The following is a 21,260-nucleotide window of genomic DNA, read 5'->3' on the forward strand; positions in this document are numbered from 1 at the left end:
GCTTTAATGAAGGAATTATTGACTTTTTATGTATATATTACAGAAAATCATAAGATTATAAAGATTAGAGTGCTTCCAGTAGTAATTATTGTTGTAGGGTTCTACATGGCAAGCGTATTTAGTTACCTTAATGTTGTTACTCTAAATGCATATATAATCCAATGTTTTCATCATTTTAATCCAATGTTATATTACAATCGAAAGTGTTTGTGGTTGGATGGCATTCTAAGTTAAATAACTTTAGTCTGAGATGGATTTTCATCATCAGCACCAATTTCTTTTTTATAACTTTAATTAGAGATTAGTTTGATCTTCATGTTTTGGTATTTCTGTAATTGTATTCTGTAATGTTCATGTTCCTGTTTTTAAACTTAGAAAAAATTAATTTACCTAATTAATATAGTGTAATATAATATTTGGTTAACACAACTCAAAATCAATTGGTATTGCTACACATCCATTTCAGTCTCGCATGATAGGAAGGGGGTATTTTATCATTGGAATATCAGCAAATAAATAGCATCTTTGGTAGTGGAAGGGCAGTTTGGGTATTTTAGCTTTTAAATCTGCTAGTAATTTTGTGTCTTTGGGTTATTTGCACATGAGTAGTACATGAAAATTAAGTGAATGGAAAATATTACTCGTATTAGTTCGTTTTCATGTTGATAATTATACATTAGGTTGTGATATAATAAAGATGGGTCATATGTGAAAGAACTAATAAAGACCGGTTTTAAACCGAGTCATATAAGATAAATAGAGGCTTTATAGAAACTTATTTCTTTCCAAGAAACCAAGCTGAATAATACATAGAAACAGGTCCTTTATAACATAATATGTCTGGTTCCTAGATAGCTAGACTTCACAACTTCTACTTACAGTGCCATTAAATAATATCATTAGCATTATACTGATAATCCTTAAAATTACAATCATAGTAGCATAAATCAAATGATCAAAAGTTTTGCAAGCACAATATCATTAAAGCAAAATTATTTGTCATTGTAACATCATTTTATCATTCTAGCTTCTATTATAATATTACATAATGCACTAGAGCTTCATTTATAGACTTTACACCTTTTGGTTCCAAAGTTCATGCATCTGAGTAATTTTCTGTGACTTTTGTTGACGACCACGTTCAAAAGCACATGACATAACATTATGACCCACAAAGTAGGACCAAGACTTAGCTATTGATATCAATTGTGTGAAAGACGCAAATAATATTAAAACTTTATAAACAAACTTGAAAAAACTAATAATATTATTAAACAATTAATTGATCAACATTTATAGCCATCATCAATTTAATGTGATCTGCCATTATAAAAGTCGGCCAAAAATAAAAGTCAAAACAAAACCAAAAGGTTGCAATTTCTATAAGAATAATAAAACATCAGTCAAAAAGCAAGCATAAAAGATTGTTAAAAAAATTATATGGAAACACAGAGGCAAACACAGAAGATTATTTTCCCATTTAATTGTTATTTATTAGTTTTAATTTGTTAATTGGTTAGTTTTAAATAGTTTCATTTGTTGCATCAACATATTTGATTAGTGTTTCATGTATTGCTCTGCTTATTTCTCAAGATACTAACTGCATGTGTTTGTCTTGCTATATTTAGGTAAATGAGTTGCGACAACAAGTGTCAAACATGCAACAAGCCATGGATGAAAAACAAAGTGAAATGAATTTGCAAATGCAACAAATGCGAAATGAAATGGAATTGCAAGTGCAACGACAATTGGCGGCCTTTATGAAACAAATCAATATGTCCGGTAATCCACCAAGTAGTTCTTAGTTTTTGTTTTAAAACACTTAATGAATGTTATGTTATTGACTAGTTCTTAGCTTTTGTCATGGTATTGTAATGGTATTTTGAGTATTCGAATGTATGAATGGTATGTTATTGACTATTTTAATGTTAATGAATGTAATGGTATTTGACTATTATTTTAATTATTTATTTGGTTTTTTATTTTTTAAATTATAAATTTAATAAAACAATAGATTTTTGACTGAATTGTAAGAAATAAATATTCTGTAGTAATTATAAATTTAATATAGCAATAAAAACCGGTAAAAAAATCATAGAAAATTTGTAGGAAATAAATATTTTGTAGGTATTCTATAGGAAATAAAATCCAATAAAGTCTGTAGGTAATCTGTAGCAAAAGCAGTTGGTAGGTATTCCGTAGAAAAAAATGTTGGTAGGTATTCTGTAGGAAAAGTAGTTGGTAGGTATTCTGTAGGAAAATCAATTTGTAGGTATTCTGTAGGAAAATAATCTGTATGTATTTTGTAGGTGTTTCGTAGGTAAATAACCCGTAGGTAATATGTAGGTACTCCGTAGTTAACGTGTTCCGTAGGTATTTCGTAGTTAAATTTGTAACAGAATATTCCGTAGGAAATGCGTAGAAAGGTTTGTAGCTAAATTGTAGGAAAAAATTACCCACGAGGGTTTTTTCTACAAATCGTTTTTTGTTGGAATTCTGTAGGTAACGCCTTGTTCCTACGGATTTCCTACGAATACTGCCGTAGGTAATTACCAAGTTTTCTAGTAGTGTCATAAGGTACTCGTTATGTGATTCGCGAAACTCGTCGACACTACTACAAAAATACCCTTTAATGACACGTAAAAGTCACAGATGACATGCAAATGCGTGTCAAGGAAGGTCCTGTCATAAAGGAAGACGACATGCTTTTGCGTGTTGTAAACTTACGACGCACATTTACGACACACATTTACGACACACATTGCGTGTCAAGGAAGGCCCTTTCATAAAGGAAGATGACACGCATTTGCGTGTCGTAACCTTACGACACACGTTTAGGACACGCATTGCGTATCATTAAATCCACTGTCATAAATGAAGATGACACGCATTTGCGTGTCATAAACTTCAGCAACCATTTACGATATGCATTTACGACGTGCCTTTACGATACTCATTTACGCATAATACAAAAATATGGAAACAAATATATACCAAAACAATCAATTTCATCCAATAACATCATGTCAAACAATTGTAATACATTGATATTAAGGGGATCTGATTGTACATTGTTATTAAGAAGTTTTCCCTAACTATATAACCTAATACTACATTGCTATTAAGGGACACCTTCTTGTTTTAGATATCATGTAAAAAAAATCCTCCATGTCATAGGTTTGCCACCTGGTGTACTGGTGTACTGGGATGTTGTCCACCGGGTGTGGATGACAAGTAATGACTTGAACATTAGCTGAAACAAAAAAGCTTTTATTAATCACACAATCAACAACCTTTAGAAGTACATCAGAATGCATATATATACTAACAGATGTGGTCTGTCTCTTTCAAATTGTAAAACCATATGAAGTTTTGAGATATAAAATTTGAGTACGTACATTTCCCATTGTGTTTTGGTTGGTCTTTTCCCATTTCCTTAGTTTGTGTACATCGTTATAAGAAAGTGCAAGTATTGAAGTCTCCTAGTTTGCATACATAAGCCTTAAAATATGAAAATACAACAAATCTTGTCCAATTCAAGATAACAATAACATTAAAATTAGATGTATTTTGTGATATCTAAGCAATCGACAGAGGGAATAGCAAACCATGTGTTTCTTGATCTTTTAAAGATTTTAACAGCTCATCCTTTAATAAGATTCATACAAATCAATTCAATCATCTTATAACAAAACAATGTAAATTTATTGTGAACAAAAAGCACTTTACTAACCTCAATCTGCCACAAGGTTTGAGATTTTGATCCAATCAGTAATGGAAAAAAAAAGCAAAAACATCAACTCATACTCATTAGTAAGAAGTTATCATCATATAATTCATATCATATTCACAAATACCTGATCAAATCCAAAGAAAGAAACATTACCTCTCTGTATTTTTCCAGGTATGCCTCAAGGGGCTTAATATGAACCCTAGTGTCTCCATTGCCTCAAGCAGATCATCACCACTAAGGATTCGCGTCTCGTCCTTTTTGCAATTGTCACTCGCCCTAAACATTTTTCCATAGAATAATATATAATACTTGTTTGTTTGTGTTTTATAACACTAACAAAATTGGCCCTAACATATGGAATTAGAAAAAAAAATCGAAAATGGAAAAAGAAAAAGATTCAAAAAAACAACTAAATATTAATTAAATTTAAACCTACTTGGCTATGATTGTGAAAAAAAAACAATATATAAAGCTTCAACACATGGCCTTAGTTTCTCATACCAAAGAATTGCATCCTGCTCATGGTGGAAAGACTCAGAGTTTTGATGTCACTCCTCCAAATCACTTTTTGTTAATACAAAGTACCTGATATGGAAAAACATGAACTATTAATGTGCTTTCAAATGTAATTTCATTGATAAAATAAAAGTAAATGAACTGAAAATAAGGATTTATTAAAACATAAGTCTTATTGGTATTAATTTTTATATGTTCCAATTACAGTTTACGATTCTTCACAGAAAAAAAGTGAATGAAGAAGTCTTATTTACGCAAAGGAAAACTTAAACAACATTGTGTTAGTTAATAACACATAGATCTTAACCACTCATTCACACCTGTATTAGACTAAGAAACCGCAGCCTTTCAATGGCAGCTAAAAACTTGTTATATAATTTACTTATTTACATGATCAAGTGTTAGAAGAGAAGGTACCTTCAACCTTCTTCAGATTCAACCACTGAACTGCTTGTAGAATAAAGTGTCCCCTCAAAGTTGATTTGAAGCTGGAAACAAACAAAATTGTAATTGGTATCAGATACTACACAAAACAAAAATATGAAATAGCTAAGAACTTGATCCTGTGCTAATCCAATATACATATCAGTTAGAGCAATTACACCTACACAATCATACTATCACACTGCTACATTAACAATAAAAAACCCTAGCATTTCAGCAATGTACTACACTCACAAAACCTATAATTAAGAACAAATATGTACAATAGTTTTTTATGGAGTTGGGAGTTGAGTCCACTACAGGCACAACTATAGTTATATGTACCGAAATAAAGAAATTTCAAATCAATGTTCAATTCTATGAAATCGAAAATAAATCTATAGAAGGAGAATCAAGTGTACCTCAGACAGGGAGTTGGCCTTATCGGATTCCGCCATGGATCGATGCAGCTGTAGAAGCTTCAGACAGGAGAGGCAAATAGACTTGGGGGTTTTAGGTTTCCAGAGAAGCGCTTATGGTGCTTCAGCTGTTCATATGTAGTAGATCCAAGAGTTAAAATCGATGAAGTCAAAGAGGATGAATATTTTTCCTCTTTTTCTTCATTCTTTTATGTAAATCCCAATTTGATTATCTTTTAATATATTGGGCCAAAATTTACATATATTCTTTTGGGTAAAGAAGAGGAGAGAAAACGATGGTAAAGAAGAGGTTAGAAACGAAGTGATGAGATAAAATGGAAAATGATAACCTTCTTCTTAGTTATGGCAAGGAGCGATGGACGTAGAGGGGAAACCTCAACATATAATGAAGCCAACATAAAACCATGTTTCTGGTTGTGGCGGCTCCTAGGGTTTGCAGAGAGAATGGAGGATAAAATCAAGGTTGTCGGCCGGTGGAGAGGAGACAATGAGCGGGTCTTCAAAATTTTTGGGGATTTTGTTTCCCGCCGGCCCCTTAGCTATTAATGAGGGAGAGCGTATTAAAATTTTATAAAACAAAATCTCTACACGACACCCATTTAATTTAGGTGCCCTCCGTGTTTCTCATTTTTTTTGTTGGACACTAATTTTAGGGCACGCACAAATGTGTGTCCTCTATCCTTCAAATTTCGGAAAACTGACATTATTTTTAGGACACGCAAAAAATGTGTATCGTAAATCAATGTGTGTCATTGTTTTGCATGTCATTAAAGGGTTGTTTTCTAGTAGTGCGAGTATTGTCACAAGGTACTTGTTATGTGACTTACCGTACATTATCTCAAGTGGCTCTTGTCATTTAAGCTCATCATAATTGAAAGAGTAAGAACGTAAACAAGCAACCAAAATAACACCGGATTTATAGTGGAAAAACCCAAAATCGGGAAGAAACCACTTTGAATGAACAGTATATTAATCTCAATGTTGAGAAAGGGTTACAAAGGTGTACAACGGGAATGAAAAGGATAATCCAGAAAGATGATCTGATATCCTATATATAGGACTAACTAAAACGAATCCTAATCTAACTCTTTTACTTGATGGGAAAGGAAACAAAATAACTCAACTAGTATAGCTATCAAATTCTTGGGCACTAAGTTGAAAACTGTTTGGAGCATATCCAACAAACTCCACCTTGCGACGAAACCAATCTTCAGCAACGTAACCTTCAACCACGAGTGAAATGAAAAACATATAGTGCTCAAAAGTCCCTAAGGACTTAATTTGAAATACCAACCAAATATGAACAAAGTTCAAATTTGGAGTTCGGAACCGGCTTCGTCATCATGTCAGTCGGGTTGTGCTTGGTGTTAATCTTTTTCACCTTGATATCGCCTTGGGCAATGACATCTCTAATGTAATGGTGTCGTATGTCAATGTGCTTCGTTTGCTCGTGGAACATCGAATCCTTGGTGAGGCATATCGTACTTTGACTGTCACAATAAATTGTAGTGCATGAGTAATCACCACATAACTCACCGTAGAACCGTCTGTAACGCCCGCAGATTCAAACTAGTCAATTTAAAGATATTAAGGGTTAAAAGTGACTTTTTAATAGAAGATTTTTTAAAGTAAATAATCTTAACCAAAGTATAGTATATGTCACAAGGATTCCGTACATATAAAAACGATGAAATTCGACTTATAACGAAGAAGTTATGACTCGTCGAAGTTTTGCGACAAAACCGGCAGAACGTCGCGTGTCGCAAAAAGTGAATTTTTGAAAAACTACTTTTTAGCCTTAGTGATCTAAACAAAAGTCGTAGTAGACATTAAACCGAAATCTTGCATATAGAGAATGACCAAATCTGACTTCGTATGAGGAAGTTATGATTTTTCTAAGATTTGGCGTAACAGTATGCATCCCGAAAATCGAATTTTAGATCGATCGGTTGTTATCCGACACAACCTAAACGAGAATTGAAGATCTCGTTAATAGGAATCTCAATGATATAAAGACAGACGAAAACGGTCGTCGGATGACAAAGTTATGAATTTTTAACGGATTTTATCTGTCTAAGCCTGTTAAAATATAACTTTAAAAATAAAGTCAAAATTAGCCGACGGAGTCTAAACGAAAGTTGTAGATCACATTTCTTCCTACGCGGGGATACAAAGAACGTCGAAAACGGAGCTCGTATGCGAAACTTACGAAATTTAGAAGTTTACTATATTATGGGAGGATGTGAGGCTGATACGTGGCCGAATCAGGACCCTCGCTTTCTCTCCACGGCTTCGCATAGGATTCCAACACCTGGACCTCGTATGCGTAACGTAAGGCCTCGTACGCGCAGCGTACCGGGTACACCCAGCGTGCTCCGAAGCTACGCCCAGCGTAGTCCGAAGCCTCATCCTATAAATAGGTGCGAGGATCACCTCATTTTCTCACACCTTTCCCATTCTTTCTCTCTCAAACATCCTTCTTAGTCCCTCCCATTCCCTAGTGCTTCCCAAGTGCTAGAGGCGAGTTCCGGAGCGCCAGAAGGCTTCGAGAAGAAGAGCTTTCGGCTCAGAAGTTCTGCCCCCGTAGAGCCCGACTCCTAGCCAAACCCCCTTGTAAGTGAGTTATGCTTACCCTACTTTAAGTATAGCTTATTTTTAAGTTCATTATCGTTATTATGAACCTATAAACAATATAAAATATACAAAGTGTTATTATAATACATTTTAACTGCCCGCGGTATGCGGAATCTGGTTTGAAGGGCCGCATAGGGTTGTTGGATTTCAGAACAGCTTAAATGCCAAAATGGTCCTGCCCTCCGGTGTTTCATGTCTACCCCCTGTCTATACATAGTAGTTGAAAAGTATTGTTTAAAACTTAAAAAACAATATAGCTCGTAAACCTTGAGTTAATAATTGGTCGCAATAAATATTAGACTAAAATCTGGTGATAATGATACTAGGTTTCGTCGAAGGAAAATAAAATTGTTAGAAGCGAAACGCTACCTGAGTTTAGAGTCATCACTTTAACAAGTGAGTGCATAGTTACTTTCATCTTACACATAGATATGAAGTATTTAATATAAACTACGTGCTATGTGTGCATATTATCTGTGTTCTTGATATCTATGTTGGATGAACGATTTATACATGATTTATTTGATTTAAACTGTATATGTATTTTATACCTATAAAAATATTGGATAAAGATGGGTATATGAAAGATATAGAAGGTGAGAGATGGAAGATGATATAGATGATGAGAGGTGTAAGATGATGAGAAGTGTTGACCTTAATGATGATGTCATCTAGCAGAGTGTAGTTGACAACCACAAACTATTCTAGACAGTCCAGTGGAACGCTGGCAGGATCGCAACCTGTAGGTGTTTTTAAACTATGTGTTCACCAGATGTACTCTAAATATCTTGGCAGTTGCGCCTAAAGGATAATATTGACAGCTGTGCCTAACTTTTGAACTACGTGTTCACCGGATGTATTCTAAAAACCCCGGAAACTATGGACTTAGTGCCTTATGAGTGGACATTGGTAGCTATGGACTTAGTACCTAATTAACTATGGTCTCAAAACTATTGAATATAAATAAAACTCTTATTATTTAATCACCATATTAATTAAGACTTTATTCATAGAATAATGTTTCGAGTAATCAACTAACCAATTGAATTAAACATCAGTCATGCCATGTCATGAACATGCATACTATGTTTCCCTATGGTCCTTCCTTTGTGAACAGATCGATTGGACACTATTCCAATGATGCTTATTTCACAATTACAAATTTTTGTCACTACTAAATGTGTTAGAGTTAAACCTTACATGCAATGATCTTCTGTGATGTCCAGGATTCATAGTCACATAGACTTGGCCATGATATTACAGAATGTTCCATTGGAACTTTGTTACTAAAAACAATTCCAAAGTAATGAAGTTTCAAATTCAAGGCACACTTCTTGACCACCTCCCTTGCATTGAAGTTTCTGATTCACATGTAGATTTTAATAATCAACTCCCTCTATGGAAACATTTCCATATTCCCATATAACCATCAATTCTGATTGAGAATCATGCCAATCTAAAACATGTCACTATGGTTCTTCCAAACAATATTATAATTCCAACTGTCCACAAGCAACCAATCCTTTGGTATAACCTTAGAACGTTCTTGATAGTTGTTCAACTTTAGTCACACAAAGTTCTAGTCCTTTTCCCTCTCAATGCCTAAGGCATTTGGAAAAATCATAACAAGTGAAAATTATAGCATATGTAATCGATCCTATATATGAAGCACATGGGACTCGATTCATTATGTCTTACATAAGGACCTGATATCTGATCAGTCTCCTGCTATAATATTTCCATATATTGAATTTCCTATGTTGAACCATTTCAACATGATATTCATATATATCCAAGACTAAGTTCTTTTAAACCCTTTAATCTAAATTTTTTAGATTTGAAACGAAGTATAAATGCCCTCTCCCTTAAGCCTTTCTATAGCGCAACAATTTCCAAACTTTGCAACTTGCAAATTTGTAATCTTTGTTTCCTACAAATAGTATTTCCAACTTGCAACAATTAGCATAACATTATGCTCCCACTAGCATAACAATTATGCTCCCAATATCTTTGACATGTATCCAGAAATCAACTAGACTTCTAGAAATCAATACTCTTGACTTTCTTACTAAAGTGCAGATTTCTGATATGTGATGCTTCGATAAGTCTTCAACTAGACTTCTCAAGCTTTTACAACTTTCATTAGAGAGTATGTATATATATATATATATATATATATATATATATATATATATATATATGTGTGTATGTGTGTGTGTGTGTGTTTAAACCCTTTCAGAACTTAAAGCTATATGTCCTGAAAGTTCAAATAATTTCTTGCCATTTCTCACAATTCGAACTGTGAAAAGGGATGCAATAATAATATTGTGAATTTAAGAATGCAGTTATCACAACTACTAACCATAATGATACTTATCATATTTTTAATATCTACTATCGAAAGTGTTTCCTCATAATCATTCTCATGAATTAGAGAGAAACTTTTGCCACCTAGATTTTATGGTGTATGCGTTCCCATCCATGTGAACTTATCATTTCTAACCTACAATCATAAGACAAGGTTCATGACAAAACCAAATTCAAATTTAGCTTTCATGGACTGAACTTTGCTTATTCTTAATTTCTTGCCACCTAGTAGCACAAGGGCCTACCAGTGCTTCCGTGTTGTTAAGCAGTTCACCCATATTGACTAATGTACTTTCACTGACCAACGTGCTCTGCCTTTTGCAGTCAAACGAGAACCATAGAACTCATAAGCATTGCCAACCCAAGTGGAAGGTGCACAGAAACAAGAATGTGTCAACTTAACACAATATGTTATCAACCTCAGGTCGTGTGCTAGTGATAACTAAAAGGTTCATTCTTGATTGACTCCTGAAACTCTTCAAGATCATTAAGACTCCCACTAATTTCTTTACATATAAGTTTCTCTCTCGACGAAAATTCCTTGAAGAGCAAAACAAATATTCAAAAGTTAGTGTGGATTGTTGAAAAGAAACACTTCATGGAATAGGTCTTAGTTTATCCTTTGTTTTAACCAAAACATCACAACTTCCAATTCCAATGTGCTAGAGTACGAAAACATTATTACTAAACATTTCACGAGGTGATATAAACCTACCTAGTATGAAATAAGTTTCAAGATACAATTCGAAGTAACTAGAGCATGGCTACAAAACTTGATTAGAAACGAAGTATGACCCATCTCTCGATTGAACCCTTTCAACGATATCTGATTTCTATTCTTAGTCAAATAGTTGCACTAAGATATTCTTCGAGGATCAATTGAGACATAGTTCCACAATCATTAAGACGATCATAAAACATGATACTAAAATATTCTCCTTTCCTTTCATATTGGAGAAACTTTTATCTTTCTGCCTAATAGATTCTTCATATTCGTTCTGCTACTCTTTAAAACTTTTCAAAGCATCAGAATTATGTCTAATATTATAAACACAACCATATTTACTGAATCATCAGTAAATCATGACGAATATAATTTTTATCCTTTGTGGCAAATATGAATCGTCCATATAAATGGACTAGATTCATTAGTCCTTTACTTTGACTCACATAAAACATGTGATCAATGAATTAGTTATAATCTTCCAAAGATCAAGATTCTCATGCATCACACAATTCAAATTGTATGACTCTAAGTTTCTATCAAATTGAAACTTGGGTGATGAGAATTCTTTATCACTTAGTCAATTATGACATTTACCACAAGTCAAATAATACGAATCAAATCACAATTAATATTGCTAATAATGAAAATGTAACCAACATTTTCATAAATGTCATTGCAAGGAAATATAAAGTAAACCAACTATATAAACCAAAATTTCACCTTTGTTGATAATAAACGAAAATTTGGAACTTGTCCTTACAATTCATAAAATAAAAAACTATGTTTCTAGACATTTCCTAAGAATTCTATTAAATTATCATAACTCCTAAGTAGTAGCTTCAAAAATTTGATCATCGAACCATGCAACTGAAATTCATATCTCACGATCAGATTCAACTCACTCTTCTTAAGCCTCCATATTTCTCTTAGATCCCGCAATATCATCAAAATGTGATCATCACATCATGTATTAAGAGTCCATGAATAGGAACTTATTAAAATAATGGAGTTAGATGATGGATGTACCTGAAGTAGAGCCACACGACTTGACTTTACCATCTCTAAGATCTTTCAGGTAGTCAGGGTAGCTTCGCAACCAATGTCCCTTCAATTGGCAATAGAAACATATGGACCTTTTAGGGTTAGCACATGGAACTATCTCAAAACTAGCCACTCTCTTTACCATACGAGCAAACTGTTTGACCTTGGCCGATCCATTTCCATTGGGAAGAGAAATCTGTTCTGGACTACCATTGTCAATGTTCATGGAAATTTTGGACTCAGATCCTTCAAACACTTTTTCTTTACTTGTGCTCTTAAGCATTTCTGCTTCAGCAACAATCAACATATGTGTCAGATCAATTAGGGTCACGTCGTGGTTTCTTATATAAAAGTTCTCAACGAACTGACTATATGACTTAGGAAGCGAAAGTAGAACCAAATCAATGGCTTGCTCCCTTGGGAAAATGACACCCATTCTATCCAATTTGTCAATGTGCGATTTCATTTCCAGAACATGCGCACACATATATTTTCCATCTTGATGTTTACATGCCAGTAGGGCTTGAGTAATCTCATATCTTTCAACTTGAGACATGGGGAGAGTTACTTGAGGATGAGGAGGAAGAGTTGTAGACGCATGACGTCTAGTTCCATCATTGCTCGAAGAAGGGAACATACTTTCACCTTGATCAGAATCTAGAAGATCATCTTCAGTTGATTTTAATCCTTAATTATTAATTAACCCATAAATTTAAATTAAGGCTAGGATCCATATTTTTGATTCGAACTTTGAAGAGGGATGTCATAATCAAATTTGAATCTATTTTAGGTAGGTAATGCTTTTACCAGTTTCAACCTTATGAAATTCCTAGATCTTTTGAGAATCGTTGAATTTAATCAATGGTAAGTTTAATCTTGATTATGCTCTCACTTTTGTGAATGAGATGCCGAGGATCACAAACAAGATGTGAATAACCATGCAAATTAGCTTGGCACTGTCGATGTCATTTATCATCTCGTTTTAATGTGTCGGTTAACCACACGCTCTCCATTAATCAATGATAATTTTCGAGACACCCATTACAACCCTTTATCAGTCCCCCATTAGTGTGTCGGTTAACCACACACGCTCCACTAACGACTTATAAAGTGTAATGTCCTATGGATTAGCATACAAATTCACATTTTCCTAAAGTAACTAAGAGTGAGATTTTAGAAAATAGTTTAGTTACTTTATATCATTATACTTTTAATGAAATTATGTCCTATCAAATCCGTTCGGCTAACGACCATCCACCATACAAGAGAGCGGTGGGTAAGAGTGTATACCCAATGACGGTCATTTTATAGGCCGCTTGTGACATCCCCTAATTTCTCGGCCAGAAAAGACCGATTTAATTTATGCTTTTTAAAATAAAACCAGAGAAATCTTTTCAAAAGATGTTGTGGAATTGGTCCCCAAACAACATATGATAAGAGTTTATCAAAACCCTTCATTAAGAAGGTATATATTTTCCATATATATCAAAACCTCGGGATGTCATGTTCCGATACAGATCAAAAGCATAAACAAGACATTATAAGCCTTACTACAGTTATTTACAACTACTGGCCTATAATCCAAAAATCTCACGTCATCCTCCGACTATGCTCGGGGTCCACTACCTGTAATCATAAAAAAACTGAGTGGGTCAGGCTTGGGAGCCTGGTGAGTATATAGGTTTTTCAACCCACAGTAATAATAAACTTATTAAGTTCACCAATCAACAATAACCCTGATTACCCGTTCCCGTTATCCTCACTTTACGTCCCTAAACACTTTTCACAAGGGACCTAGCCTAAAGAATATCATCAGGATGGACACTATTGCTAAGGGGTTTCCTCAGCCATACATGTCCTAAAGGCAACCATGAGGGGGATGGAGTATAACGAATGAACACTCTAGTTCATTAACACCTACAGGTTACGGACCTGCTAATGTTTCCCACTGGACTGTCTAGAAAGTCTGTGGTCGTCATCCAAACTCCGCTAGATGACTGAATCACAAATCACATCGAGGCCTCTCATTACTTTTATTTTATCACACATCAGTATCTACCCATGTTCTACCCAACATATTTGTAGATAAAAATACTTATACAGTTTAAAACTTGTATAAAACATCAACTCAACAGTCACCTCAAATAAACAATTAATATATTTGCACATAGCGCGTATTATAAAGTAAATACTTCATATCTATGTGTAAAATGAAAGTGACTATACACTCACTTGTTTTATTGAAAACCGGGCAGCAATTCGTTTCCTAAAACCGAGAGTTTTATTCAGAAACCGGGCTCTGCGAGGGTCGAGCTTCGAAACCGAAAAGATAAATTTTTCCGGCTTCACGGGCACTTCGTGGCGTATTCCGGGGCTTATAATCGATACCGGGGCTTTGGGGATGTTAAGATGAAGAAAATATGAAGAAAGGGGTGAAAGATGGTGAAATCCCAAAAGTACCCGAGAAGGCTCGCAGGACCCTTCTATTTATAGGGGTCCGAAGTCCTGATCCGACGGCTGAGAAGGAACCACGCGTCGCAGATCCGAAGCTCGCAGGGGGATGGCTCGCATAAGGTCTGCGCGTGCGAAGGCTTGTTGTCCTCTCCTGATTGGACCGAGGTCTACTGGTCCGAAGTAGAGGCATCGTGGCACTCATGCGAGGGTTCGGTCTCGTGCAAGAAGGTACGTGTCGCATCGCTAATGGACCACTTCGGATAAGGTCAGGTGCTCGGATGACTCAGCAGCTCGGACACGTGGCTCGCCTGACTCACCATTTCGGACACGTGGCACGTTCTAAGCGAGGGTGACGTGGCAAATCGTGACTATGCGAATTTTCTCGGTTTTTGTGCAAAAACTTCTAAAATTCATAACTTTCGCATACGAGCTCCGTTTTTGACGTTCTTTATATGCACGCGTAGGTAAAATTACACTCTACAACTTTCGTTTAGACTTCGTCGGCTAATTTTGACTTTAATTTTTTATATTATTATTTTTAACAGACCGGGACAGGAAATCCGTTAAAAATTCATAACTTCTTCATCCGACGTCCGTTTTCGTCAGACTTTTTACCGTTGTGCTACTAATAACGAGACCTTCGATTCTCGTTTAGGTCGTGTCGGCTAAAAATCACTCGATCTAAAATTCGAGTTTTTAGCTGTCTACTGCTAAACTAAAACTTCGAAAAATCATAACTTCCTCATACGAAGTCAGATTTGGGCGTTCTTTTTATACTTACTCTCGGTTTAACGAACACTACGAGTTTCGTTTAGATCACTAAGGCGAAAAAGTAGTTTATCGAAAACTCACTTTTTACGACATTCACCCCCGTGCCGGTTTGTCGCGAAACTCCGACAGGTCATAACTTCTTCGTTATAACTCGGATTTCGGCATTCTTTATATATCTGTAATCCTTGTCACGCCCACTACAAGTTTCTTAATAGATATCGACTTTATCTAAAATTTAATTTTTGACGCTCATTTTTATTCTTAATTAATTAAACCCTAATAATTAAGCATAAAACACATAATTCACATAATATTCACATAATTCCTTTTCATTTCTTCAAAATGAGTTACAAAGGTTAACGTAGACTATAATGTCAATATTAATGTCTAGCCTAGAAACACGGGCATTACACCGCTTCCTTAAACTCCCCTTATAATATGGCTTCATGAATGAGGCGTACTGGCGATTTGACTGACTATTCTTATACATATAAATTGCACTTTTAATTATATATACATAGTATAATGTGTATTTTAAACATTTTAAAATAGCAAGGGTTTAATCTTTTAATAAATTAAACCTTTAGTTTAATTAAATTCAAACCCTTTTATGGATTTATTGATTATCCTTTAATTAATCACTTAATTAAAATAATAATAAGGTCCATAAGGATGTATTTTAAACTTTTCAAAATACTAAGGTTTATATTTTAAATTTCAAAAATTAAGAAATTAATTTTAATTTAAAAAATAAACCAAACATGAATTCAAGATAAGGATATCCAATTACTTAGATAATTATTAAGTTTTACTTATTTAATACATTATTTAAGTTAATTATCCTAGTCAATTCATGAGATATCTTTAAAACCGAATTTTGTGGATCTGATTGTCCAACACGTCGTGGTAAACAATCACCACGCCGTGCTTGGACGATTTCGCAGGTCAACACGTCGTGGTGGCGGAACAGAATGACGATTCTGTTTGTTTCTCCTTGTTCAAGTTCAACAATTGTATCAATTCAATAGAAAACTAAACCTACGCTCTGATACCACTGATGGTTTTAAAGCAAAACATATAAATTCTATGTGTATGCAACCCTAAATGATTGATCTATATTTTCTCTAATTGAAGATACAACTTTGAACAATAAAATAGAAACCCTAGAACACTAGCATCTTTTCAGAAAAATACAAATAGGGTTATAAGAATCATACCTTGATTGTTATATATTAATAACAATGCAAATCCTTGTGTTGTTGAAGCCTTTAGAGCAAGGGTCACAAATGTCATGCATGTAATGGTTCACACCCAACACTAGCAAAGAAAGACAATTGAGATAGAGGAGGGATGATCAAATTTTCGGCTAGATATTCAAAGGATTGAGTTGGCCGAAAATCATAGGGTTATGCCCTATTTATAGTTCAGTCAGAAAACCCCAGATAAGCCCAAATCCAAGATCAACTTAAACCGGGTAATTATCCACTTTCCTATTTATCCACCTAGGACAATTCTAGAAGCCCTTGGGCTTCAACAAACCGTCCAACCCATCACTACAAGAAATTGGGGTCTTTATCTACACATAAATTACCTACACATGTTATGTGTACATATGTACCAACACATATTTTGTATATGTGTAGGTAATTGAATATAATAATTTTTCATAACAAATAACATTTAATATGTGTAGTTAATACCTTATAGTAACATTTTATGTAGGATGAAATTTTTTCCTCGAGATTTGTGATTTACATGATCTGAAATTATCCACACATGTTAAAAAAAAATATATATGTGTAGGTAATATACCTACACATATATATACATTAAATGAATGTGTGAGTGATTCATTTGATTTTAAGAACATATAATTTTATTTCATACATGTGTTGGTATATAAATTAAATAATAATAATAAATGATGTTGTATAAATGACATGGAAATTAAATAATAATAATAATTGATGTTGTATAAATGACATGGCAAAATAGATACCTACACATATTTAAAAAAAAATTATGTGTAGTTAATATTTCTATATATATGTGTAAGTAATATTTTTTTAATAACACATATTTTTGAAGGAAAATTTCCGACCAAAATCTCTGACTCATATAATGTTAAACTAGATGAGGAGCCCCGCTTTGCGGGGATGGATTTGGACAGCTCCGATATGGATATTCTTGCATGGACAATTTGATTGCAGAATGTGATGGCTTGACTATGAATTTTGTACAAAATATTAATTTTGTAGCAGAGTTAACTATAGAATGCGGTTTTTTTGGAAACAGAAAAAAGGTTTGTGTGATTATTTAAATGTTTACACTGCTGTTCTCAATTATATTTTTTGTGTAATTATCTCAATGTTTACACTGCTGTTGTCGATTCATTAATTGTGTTAACAGGATTACATGTTTACATATTAAGTCTTTTATATAACAAATGATCATTCATTAAATGGGATAACAAAGTAAGTAAAAAAGTGCCCATAATACCAGAGACCATTTGTTTAGCTTGAGCAGACTTAAAGTTTAGCATCCAATGCTACCTTTATTTTATCGTGTGAGACTTAAGTTCGCTCGGAAAGTTGTTGTTCCTGCAAAATAAAAATGAAAACATAACGGTATATAAGTATAATTGCAATTCATTTAATAATGTATAATTAAGATTACAAAATATACTTTTGTTTGGCTTTGTTATAGCTCTTCAACAAAAGGGTATATAAGTCCAAAAGTTGGATTTTACCCCTTTAGTGTAGTAAGCTACAAAAATCATAGTCTGTTGAACATCTGTGGAGAGGTGTTGGGTAAACATCCAGTACTCAACCGCTCATTGTGAAGCAACAGTCCTCCTGGAAAAATAAAAACAAATTCTTACTGGATTTATTATAAAACCAAATCAAATATGTATGTATGTATGAATCATTTTCATACCTCTTCCATATTTATTTGGAAAGGCTTCACAAAATCTTCACACGTCTGTGCGGGAATTCTTCTTACTTTCTCTTTAACTTCCTCAAATCAAATCATTCAATTTTGTTATAACCAACACAGACCTGTAACTTTTACTGATTTCTCCACCACATCTGATACAAACACCAACGGCATTTTCGTCATTTTACACATTAGAGGTTGTGTTAATGCTTTTAATAACTTGTTTTATGCATACCTATTTACCTTAAACCACCCGTGGTTCTTCCGTTGTCCATTCCTTTTGTTTATCCAAGTGCAAGTAAAGATTAAGAAGATTTAACACAAACACAGTCGAATATAAGAAGTAAAGAACATATGAATTGAAAATTAGAGATAAAATGGTCTCTTGTAGATTCTTATTTCGTACCTCATATCACAGATTAAACCAATAATAAGCAAAAGCTTAAAATTAAAGAAAGAGTGAGAAAACATTTTGTGCACCGTCTGAGGTTGTTCATCATCGCATGTAGGCTTGACAGATGTTTTTAGTTTCCTGTGAATCCAATAAAAATCAACATTAAATTTAAAATAGTCGACAATTACTCTATAGATAAAAAAAATGGAGATTAGTTACGTACAGGGCAATTGAAGGCAAATTATTCGTTCTCTCTATTTGCTGATGTTGAATCAAGATGTAGGCGGCTGCGGCAATGGTGGTGGCGGTTCTAAAGTGGCGACGAAGGTTGGAGTTAACGGCACGAACAGGATTTCGTTTTCCCCCGATTGACGTTACAAAAGTGATTTGGAAGAAATTTAGTTACACTAACATCAAGAACCATCATATCGGGCGATAAGGGAGAAACATCATCAGCTGCAGCAACGATGGGATTCGCCTTGACCTTGCGACCATTAGCAGGTTACTTTAATCCCATATGTAAAAAAAAAAAAAAAAAAAAAAAAAAAAAAAACGGTTTATTGCAGCATTAACAGCATTAAAAGTGGAAGTTAAATCAAAGAGAAACTGATCATTACAAAAAAAAAATGGAAGGTAAATGGTTGAATCACTACTATGTACATGTAATTCAACGACAAATGTGTAATATCAAAAATTGCCAATTCAGAAAAAACAAATAGGGAAAATAAATTCAGTCGAAAATACCAATATTGATATCAAAATCATCAAAATGTTGAATATAAATCATGCATACCTGTTATGTATACCGACTGAGCTCTTTATATAAGATCGAGTTGTGTATATAAGATCATGATCATGCTTTTCAAGATAGTCTGCTGCAACCTTATCAGCCCCAAAAGCATAGGCATCTAAAATACAGAATGTAGATAAAGCTAATATTACATCAGTATGTTTACCAAAAAGGTCAGATCATTCTTTGTAGAAAAGAGCAAGATAGTGAAAACCCCAAATTAGAATTGAAAAAACAAATACCTAAATGTCTTTGCTTTCTTTTTTGTTGTTCATGAGAATCAACACTTGATGTGGAACCAAACCTAAAGACTTTAGCCTACTTTTTCTCATCTTACTATGCGGGTGTTGCTTGTATGTTCCCAGATCTGAAAAGGCTTTCATCGATAACCATTCCAGCCTACAAAAGCCACCAAAAACAATTGGAATCTGTGAAAGAATTTAAAGTATAAAAACAATATCAACGTCATAAATGTAACAAAATCATACCTTCAAGCTGCTGTGAACCTCCAGTGATATAGAATCCAACCCTAACCTACAGTATAAACATGTGTGAACTATAACAAAAATAAATTGAACGACATAACAATTTGACAATTTTATTAATGTTTGGTCGTTACCTCAAAGTTGTTTAGTTGTAAGAAATCATCACTAACCTGACCGGATACTGCCACTATTACCTCCATCAGCCACCCCCGTCGGCAGCTGCGGTTTCGCTGCCATAGACCTCGAAACAGCACCTCTTGATACTCCAGAACCACATCAAGCTTCATACTCCATGGATGTAATCAGAGATGAAGGAAGGAGAAACCAGATGGCCTTCTTCAAAGTTTACTACTCCGGTGGCGAAATTGAAGACCATCAACCCATATTTCTAAAGTAACACGTTTGTAGAAAACAAAAGAAAAATCAAAGAATACATACCTCTGCTATACGAATCGAGCACAGGTTCACCTTAACAGGCTCCTATCTATGCCACTGACTGAGAAATCGTGACTCAAATTTTGGAGGCAATCATCGATTGATCATAACATCGGCCGACCCATTGGAGCCCTAGCATCGTAGGAGACTTCGAACCCTAAATCAACAATATAACTCAATTCGAACCATAAACCTGAGAACATAGTAATTGAATGAAGAAACACATTAAGGAATGGGGTCGATAGGTCTAGAGCAAAATAGGAAGTATAAAATTGAAGGTATGGATGAGGCGGTGGACGAATCAGAAGAAGCTTGAAGAGAGAAACTTGACATGGTGGTGACCGACGGCTTATAGGGTGACGATGGTCTCAGCGGTACGGTTTGCCGCCGCTCTCACCAGCTCCCCTCCAACACCGTTACAACATTGAGCCCAAATGTGATGGAGGCGGTGATAGGAAAAACGAATAGATGAGATAAGACGGTGGAGAAAGCGGTCTTATGTTGTAGAATCAGCTGGGTCGGCGATTGAATATGATTGGAGAAGAAGAGCGGTGAGATAAAGGATAGACGGTGGAGGGTCAAACTAACCGGGAGGGTAACCCGATCAACAGTAACCCTGGTCAGGTACTGTTCCTGACGATTGTCCAAGTTTAATATGTATATATAATTACTCACACATGTTGGAATATTTTCTTAATGTGTAGATAAATGCCTTCACATATATGAAAAATAAATTTATGTGTTAGTAATTCATTAAGTTTTACCAATATATAATATTAATTTATAAATGTGTATATAATATTTAACAATTAAACGTATGTGTAGGTGTTTGTTTAATTTGCCAACACAAGATATTATATGTAGTTAAAAAGGACAAACATTTTTTTCATTTAAAATGATGTGGCAATTCAATACCCACAGGCCACATATATCTACACGCATGATATATATATGTGTACATAATATATAATTATACAATATTTATTAATAAAAGGCATACATAAAATCATTTGAAATTAATGTTGTAAATAAAATAAAATGACATGGCGATTGGAAATCTAAAACAAACTAAAGCGAAAATCGGGAAGTGTCCAAAATACCGTTTAAGTTAAG

The 21,260-nt window shown here is 34.3% G+C and overlaps 3 long non-coding RNA genes across 9 annotated transcripts; all 3 read right to left on the minus strand.

The window, feature by feature from the left end:
- Positions 1-3,060: 3,060 nt before the first annotated feature.
- LOC145132365 (uncharacterized) lies at positions 3,061-4,320 on the minus strand. The gene is made up of 3 exons (XR_013718049.1): positions 4,235-4,320; positions 3,399-4,009; positions 3,061-3,253 (listed from the first exon to the last, which is right to left on the minus strand). It is a non-coding gene; the product is annotated as an uncharacterized LOC145132365 (long non-coding RNA).
- Positions 4,321-4,662: 342 nt separating this feature from the next.
- LOC145132366 (uncharacterized) lies at positions 4,663-16,907 on the minus strand. The gene is made up of 4 exons (XR_013718050.1): positions 16,807-16,907; positions 16,324-16,423; positions 5,095-5,219; positions 4,663-4,737 (listed from the first exon to the last, which is right to left on the minus strand). It is a non-coding gene; the product is annotated as an uncharacterized LOC145132366 (long non-coding RNA).
- A 511-nt stretch (positions 16,908-17,418) lies between these two features.
- Positions 17,419-20,761, minus strand: LOC145132363 (uncharacterized). Of its 7 annotated transcripts, none has more exons than XR_013718046.1 (11): positions 20,151-20,757; positions 19,883-20,060; positions 19,716-19,761; positions 19,470-19,626; positions 19,231-19,345; positions 18,661-18,942; positions 18,450-18,575; positions 18,287-18,320; positions 18,044-18,195; positions 17,856-17,961; positions 17,419-17,706 (listed from the first exon to the last, which is right to left on the minus strand). It is a non-coding gene; the product is annotated as an uncharacterized LOC145132363 (long non-coding RNA). The 7 variants fall into 7 exon arrangements; XR_013718047.1 differs by having other exon boundaries at positions 18,279-18,320; XR_013718048.1 differs by having other exon boundaries at positions 17,792-17,961; positions 18,287-18,575; positions 20,151-20,761.
- Positions 20,762-21,260: the final 499 nt, after the last annotated feature.

Source organism: Lactuca virosa, chromosome 8 (genome assembly GCF_052849685.1).
Source record: "Lactuca virosa cultivar CGN04683 chromosome 8, Lactuca_virosa_CGN04683_v6, whole genome shotgun sequence".
Taxonomy (NCBI): Eukaryota; Viridiplantae; Streptophyta; class Magnoliopsida; order Asterales; family Asteraceae; genus Lactuca; species Lactuca virosa.